The sequence below is a fragment of the Ipomoea triloba genome, chromosome 14, assembly GCF_003576645.1.
Source record: "Ipomoea triloba cultivar NCNSP0323 chromosome 14, ASM357664v1".
Taxonomy (NCBI): Eukaryota; Viridiplantae; Streptophyta; class Magnoliopsida; order Solanales; family Convolvulaceae; genus Ipomoea; species Ipomoea triloba.
This window is the reverse complement of record NC_044929.1, coordinates 17,632,569-17,639,585: the sequence shown is the minus strand read 5'-3', so window position 1 is coordinate 17,639,585 and position 7,017 is coordinate 17,632,569.

Here is a 7,017-nt window from a genome sequence, read left to right as displayed (position 1 = left end):
AAACAATGACAAAGAATAGGATTTAAATCAAATAACCATGTACAAATGCTTCTTTAATGCTCTAAGATTCTAGGCTAAACAATGCTAAACAATGAAATGAGGAAATCACGCTAATGCCAATGCCACTCTCGTGGACATTGGCTACCACCAAAGTTCTAATCCCATTCTCATAGCAATTAGACTAGGTGAGGTATTTAATCAAACACCTTGTGTGCATAATTCCTTCCAACTTCCCTTTCTCAGGGCAAGTTAGAAATGTGGGAAGGATTGTCCACGGTGAATCCCTATTCTCATAGGTGAAACACCAATTCCATAAAACTCTTGAAAGGTTGGATCCTAACCAATGCAAGTGTCAAATAATATCCTATTTCCACAACCACATTCATAATAAGAACAATGAAAAACCTAGATTAAACAATGTAGTTCATATAAGCATTCATACAAGGAAATTCAATCTAAACCCTAATGGTTTTTAACTACTCATAATGAAATTGAAATGAAAAGCAATTGAAATGATAGCAATGAATTTAAATACAAAAGGAATTGATAATTGCAAGAAGAAGAATTGAAATACTTACTTGAATGAATATATAATATTTGAATATGAAATTGTAATGGAATTGATGATTACAAAGGATAATTCTCTCTAAATCTTCTTCAAAACCAATGGAATTGTAATGGATTTATGTTCTAAAATGTTGACGAGAAAACCTAAAAGAAGACTTAGAAAATTGAAAGATAATCAAAATAAAGCCTAAACCTATTTATACTAATGAAATTGCGCCAAAAAACCGCCACCAATTTGCCTGGTCACGGTGGTGGTCACGGTGGACCACCATCGTGACCAGCCACGACCTTGCAGATTTCAGTAGTCACTCTGCTGGGTCACGCCGTGACCAGCAGAGTGACCACTGAAATCAGCAAAGTGGTCACGGTGGTCACTGTGGAGGTCACGGCGTGACCTCCACCGTGACTCCCGTGACCACTTTCTGATTAGTGGTCGTCAAGCTCTGGTCAGTACTTTAATCAATTACGTGTTTTATCTTGATCTCATGCAATCAAATACATCATTTTGGTTAGCTTTCAAACACTTGATGAACTCGTGTTTAATTCCTTGCTACTCAAATCCCTCCTAGCCATTCCTAGAGGACGACAATCACTAAATCAAACCACTAAAATTACAACTTTCAGCCACCTTAGACGCGCGTCCAAGGCAGGCTTCTACTCTTGTGTGCAAACTTCAGAGGGCCGATTTTCGGACGCAGGCCTGGACGCGCGTCCAAGGGCGCGTCCAAAGCAGGCTTGTGTGCTGTCTTCAAAACTTCAGAGAGGTAATTATTGGATGCCGGCCTGGACGCGCGTCCATGGGCGCGTCCAAGGCCTATTTCGTCCTCCAACTTCGGCTTGTGAATTCTTCTCTGAAATATCGCCATTTTCTGCCTTTTAGCACTTCTTTTTACCTACAAAACAATCGGCAAAGCGTGGAACGGGGTCCGATGACAATATAAAGCATTCTAATGCAATATAGGACCAAATTACTCCTAAAAGCAATGAATTATGCACTAAACGGTTCAAGAATGTCCTTATGAACTTGGCATCTTTTGCACTTATCAGCACGCGCGCGCGCACACACACACACAATTATATATTGTATACATGTCATTAAAATGAATATAGCTAGGTTAACTAAACAAAATATTAATATTATCTAAACTAAATTTTATGGGAACTTAATAGGTTATTGGTTTAGATATATTTTTATTTATGTTATATACAGATATAAATTTTATTCGGATATGAAATGTAAATTTTTTTACATATATTGGACTTAAAAGAAAAAATTGTATTTACTCTATATAAACGAAATATATATATTTTAAAATATTTTAAATATAAGGTATAAAAATCACTCAAAATTAAACTTCTTGTTAATTTTATAACATTAATCTAAAAATAAATTTGAAAAAATAAGTGTTAGTAAACAAGTTTTCTAAACAGAAAAACAGAGAATGGAAAACAGAGAATGAAAATTGAAAAATTAGAAAACAGAAAACAGTTTTATGTTAGTAAACAGGCTCAAAGTAAAAATCCCTACCTATTATCCAATATTCTTCCCTCAGCAATGGCGACTGTCGAAGAAAACAGATGGCTGAGTGGCGACGGTGGAAGCTTAGTGTGGAGATCGATGGCTGGCTGGGTAGCAACAGTGGGATCTTGACGTGGCGATCGATGGTGGCGCTGGGCGTGGCGACAACAACGACCTGGCTGGGTTTGTGGTGTGACGGCGGATGGATGCAAGGTGGTGGCGCTGGGTGTAGCGACAGCAAAGACCTGACCGGGTTTGGGATGCGACGGCGACTAGCAGTAAGGTGGTGGCATTGGGCGTCACGATGGCGACGACCTGGCAGGTTGGCGAACGACGATGGCGATAGCGGCTAGCAGGTTGATTTTGGAAGACTTGGTTGAGAGAAGAAGGCTTGGGAGAAGAAGTTGGCTCGGAAAATGACTTCTCCCAAATTAAAAGGGAAGTTGTTATCCGAAAAAACCATGTCATTTTCTCTTTGACGATCATCATTTTTGGTTGACTCTAATTTTCTTACGTTTCCAAATATGAAAAGGGCGGATTTCTGGGCTTTCAAACACAGCCTTAATATATGTTTAGAATTATTTAAAGCTTGTTGACTTTGAAAAAGTGTAGGAAGAGACAAAATGGCATGTTATATTTTATATTGGAACGAGTGAAAGTATTAATGCAATATTGGCGTTAATGTTTATGCACGAAGTCACATTTGTGTACGACTGTCTCAAATATCTTTAATCTTAATTGAGATGGATCAAATTTAGGATAGTTACTTGTTACTTAAAATAGAATTCATAATACTTATTACTTCCTCCGTCCCATTTTATGCGTCTAGTTCGTTTAACGAGACTTGACCGAACTTATTTTTAATTCAATTTTTCATAATATTAAGTTTAGTATTTGTATACAAAATTTATAGATTTAGAAACTACACTAAAACGACTGTTAAACACAAAAAATCAAATTTAAAATCGGTAAAAAATACTAAAGAAAATAAACAAAGAAAAAAGAGTTGGTTTAACTAATGAATAGTAAGTATGACAAATAAAATGGACAGAGGGATTACAACAAAGTTAATACTAGCTTAGTTTGAAATAAATAAATTCTTATTTATAATATACTAGTTTTCACACGCGCTTTGCGCGAATAGACCAATGCTCAATGTGTATTTATAGATTAGTGTTTCAGAATATTTCAAATTAAAGTATCATTCGGTATCCTAGGGTACATCAATGCAAGATTATCAAATTTGTCATAAAATTAAAGTTAATATTTCAAGAATGCATAACTATGACTTGTGACATAATTTTTCATAAAATTAACTAGTGCAATAGCAATTTTGAAGAAAATGCCCTCACTGGATAGTACCCAAGCATAATTTTTGTAAACTAATAACCATAATAAAATAAATAAAATAGCCGAAGAAATAGTCTCGATGGTTATTTTAATAAAGATAAGGAAATTAGAATTAACTAAATTATAACTAAAGTATCTACAAACAAATTAGCTACTAACTAAAGCTGACATTCTATAATGAATAGCCACGGGAAGAAAACAGTTTGATAAGTAGTCTTAATATGAGTAGAATAAATTAGTTTTTAATTTCTTAGTATCTACGTTTTTTCTGAGATTCGGAATTGTCTATTTAGTGAAGTTTAATTAACTAGAATAAGAAGCTAAGTATATATTAATTATACTGCTCCTGCCTCTATACAAAGATGGTTAATTATATTGCGTGTAGGTATGAGGTTGCAGAACTTTTGCAAATGAGCTGGTTTGAAATCGGATTTACCTGTGACATCCGGTGCGTATCAAAGATGACTTTATACTCTGCATATCTTGTATTCAAACCTGAAATGGGAGACTTTCAGGATGTCAACACAGCACTCACATGTGTAAGACATTCAAAGGACACGAACCTATATGGTAAGTTGCGGGGCAGAATCGAAACCCTCGGGTCTTTCTAGCAAAGACAAAGTCTTATGGAGATTGCGGTCAGTTTTCCGCCGACGACCGTTCTGATGGGTGGATGGAGATCAAACTTGGAGACTTTTACGTTAGCAGTGAAAATGAAGGTGGGGTTGAATTTCAACTGTGGCATGTATCAAATCAGTACTACTTGTCTAGCTTTGTGGTTAAGGGCATTGAAGTTCGACCAGCGGGCAAACTAAGTATCAGAGTTTAAGTTGTGGGATGGGAATATCAAATATGGGAAATTGATCACAAAATCCGCCCATGTCTTTGAGACAATTTACCCTCCGACAACCATCAACATGCATGTATTTCTCTCCCAATTGGAATGGACAACCAATTTTTCTTGTGCTTGTGTTTTTTAATGAGATTTTTTTCGGTTCGTAAGTACCATCACGGTCACACTGAAATATAATGTAAGAATTTTTTTCGGGACCTTTTGATCACATTAACATATATGAGAACTCGACATCTTATTTGAACTCATTCTATTAAATCTTCGCGAGACATGAACGCCTAATAAAAATTATTTTTATTAATAATTAAATTACCATGCAAGTAGAAAATGTTATTTGATATTTATAATATATAAATTATAATAGGTTATTTATAGTTTTACAATTTCAGTAGAAAATTCGCATGCAACCTCGAGATTTGGGTTCATCTGATCATCATTTTTATTTCCATTGTCATCATGAAGTTCGATTGCATCTTTGTTCTAAACAGACAAACGAATAACAACTTTTAGTAATGATATTTGATAGTAGGGAAAATGACACTTTTCCCCCCTGAGTTATGTTCATATAGCAGTTTTTCCCCCTAAGTTATTTAAGTGGTGATTTTTCCTCCTCAATTATTTTAAAAGTGGCAATTTTCTCCCCTGTAATGTTAAATTGACATTTTTGTACGTCCTAAACAAATTATTATTATATATTTGAAAAGGAAAGAAAATAATGTGATTGTTTGCACTCAGGGCCGCAGAAATAAACAAAGCGTATAGCGATGTCTTGGAACAATATAATTGTGGTTGGAGTGGGTTAGTCTTCTTCCAGAATTCTGAATTGTGAAATGAAGTTCATTTTAAAGTTAAGAGAGAAAGTATGTTAAACTGCCAACATGAACACCCAAAATATGGCTTCATGGTGAAGAAAAGTTTCCGACTTTCATGTATGGAGAATGAAACATCTTTCTTTTTAACCTCATAATTACTGCAAACAGCTATGACGATGCAAAATGGAGCAGCCAAGTCTTTTGAAAGTTTAGCCCAAGGCATATATTTAAGGGCAAAAATGTAAATTTAACATCATAGGGGAAAAAGTCGCCACTTTAATAATTCAGGGGGAAAAAGTGCTATATACATATAACTCAGGGGGAAAAAGTGACATTTTCCCTTGATAGTATATATAGAATTAAATAACAGTACAATTAATTAATAATGTTTGACAAAATATATATAAATAATACAAATGAGTTTAGATATATGATAAAATATATTTCATACAAATAACAACTTGAAATACCTCGTAATGTCGTTGGCTTTCATTTTGATCATTGTAATTAAAAATGGCTTTGGTTTGGATCATTGTAACTAGAAAATTGGCTTTGGTTTGGATCATTGTAACTAGAAAAATGGCTTAGATTTTGATCACTGTAACTAAAAAAAATCTTCTATCCAATCATCCATGGCTTATAGATTGTGTGATACATATACATAGCATATGCATATATATATAAAGTTATATGAGTCCAGTTAGTATTCTCTGCCGTCCAAATTACAAATAATTTCATCCCACAAATATCAATGTTGACTAAGAAATATAATTACACAAAAGATTAGGTATTTGAATTAGAATTTTTTTAAAAGAAAGGTATTGGAATTAGAAATATTATTTTAATAAAATAAAATTAAATAACTATTTAAAATTTTAAAAATAAAAATATTTAAAAAAACAAAAACAAAACAGCCCCTCTCCGGCAACAATCATTATTGCATGGACCATGGTCTATATAGTTGTATGGAACATAAATAAAAGGTACATTTTTAATATATTAAAAGTACATTATTTTTGTACATAAAGTACATTATTTTAGAGTACATTATTTAAAGAGAAAATTGTAATTTATGACCCTCCATAATATGTCAATTATCAATGTCACTCCTGAATTATTAGTGGTGTAAATATTGCTCCTCCTATCGGTACTGGAGGGCAATATATGTACCACTTTTTGCAAATTGAGGGGTAACATTTACACACCACTAATAATTCAGGGGTGACATTGATAATTGTCATATTATGGAGGGCCAATAATTACAATTTTCCCTTATTTAAATACTGAAAGTATATTAAAATTGTAATTTATGCCCCTCCATAATATGTCAATTATCAATGTCACCCCTGAATTTTAATGGTGGAAATATTGCCTCCCAATTTTCAAAAATGGTACATATATTGCCCCTCCGGTGGTGTAGATATTGTCCCTCTTGTCGGTACGGGAGGGGCAATATATGTACCGTTTTTAAAAATTGAGGGGCAACATTTACACCAATAATCATTCAGGGTGACATTGATAATTAGCATATTATGGAGGGGCAAAAATTTCAATTTTTCCTATTTTATATATACTAGGAAATAATGTACCTTCAGTACAGAAATAATGTACCTTCAGTACAGAAATAATGTACATTTAATATAATAAAAATGTGCCTTATATTCATGGTCCACACCAGGGCCGGCCCAAGGGGGGGCAGCCTGGGCGCCTGCCCAGGGCCCATCCCTCTAAGGGGCCCATAGGATATATTATATACATAGTACTATAGTAGTAGGATGGCTTAGGAATATAGGATATATTATATATGCATAGAAAAAAAGAAAAGTATGGCTGGTGGCTAGTGGCTACGCATGGCATTGATGGGAATGATGGCAGACAAAAAAAAACAAATATCTCCACATATTTTTGTTTGTTTC